Below are 1,171 nucleotides of genomic sequence, written 5' to 3' on the forward strand. Positions count from 1 at the left end.
GAGAGAATCTGCAACGTTACTGTGCCGTTGTGGTTTCAGGTCGCTTGTGCATTAGCAATTCTGTGAGATGAATTTTGTACTTTCTGTCCTTTTTGTGACTCACTTCTGTACTGGGACGGCACCTAGTGTATTGGTTATCGCTACCAATACACCAAGTTTCCTTCCCTTTTCAGTTGAATTTTGTTATACTTCTACATGCCTATGTTCCAATTTTGTATGTTATTTCTTCATGTTGATGGGCCTCTGTCTGGCTAGGTATTCCAACTTGTGTTTCAAATTCCAATGCTAAGCACACTGAAGTGAGAGTTTGCAGTCACACATTTCAGATTCAGCTGAGACCAATATTAATAATGTGATACGTACTACCTAAGCTCCTATAATTTGTTCCTTTTATTCTGTAAAGAGTCTTGAATTTGGACCCAAGTTTCTTCTCCGTTGTCTAAACTTCTGTTGTGTTTGTCCAGATTCAGAGGAGTTGTCATCAGATCAGCTTTTAGAGTTCAAAGTGGCCGCTGTTTCGATAGCAGAGTTGTCACCAGATGTGATCACCTTGCTGACAAGATGGCGCATGACAATATACGAAATTTCACTTGCCTATATTGTTCTTGTTTTCAGGCTACTTAAAAGTACTTGCATGTTTGCTGTTTCTTGTCAACCTGAAAGTGATTATGCGTATATATGTGTTTGATTAGCTTTTGCAGTGCGTGTATCAATGGATGTGAGCTGGAGTTTCTTCTGAAATAAGTTAATAGTAACATCTATGATCTCAACATCTCTGATCCAGATTTCCACTACTTTGCAAAAAAATAACAGAGGTGCATCAGGTTTTTCCGTCCCATAGTTTGTATTCGAGTACGAGCAGTGGGTTTTCCTGACGCGTGTCGAACCCATGGCCTATTTTTCTTGTTCTCTTCTCAGACATTTTGTCTCCCTTATGCCAGTTTCTTCTGCATGTATCTGGCTCACCTAAAGCTAATATGTAAATGTTGTAAGCTATTTGAAAATGCAAGAGTTTTATGCTTCAGCAAAAAACTGAACTGAACCGGCTGTAGTTGCCTCCAAATCCGAGGTTCAGATATTTATGCTTCGGCAACCAACTGAACTGAACTGTCTGTAGTTGCACCGAGGTGGTTGGTTCAGATCTCTGAATCTCAAGACCGCCTTGGTTGAC

The sequence above is a fragment of the Triticum aestivum genome, chromosome 7B, assembly GCF_018294505.1.
Source record: "Triticum aestivum cultivar Chinese Spring chromosome 7B, IWGSC CS RefSeq v2.1, whole genome shotgun sequence".
Taxonomy (NCBI): domain Eukaryota; kingdom Viridiplantae; phylum Streptophyta; class Magnoliopsida; order Poales; family Poaceae; genus Triticum; species Triticum aestivum.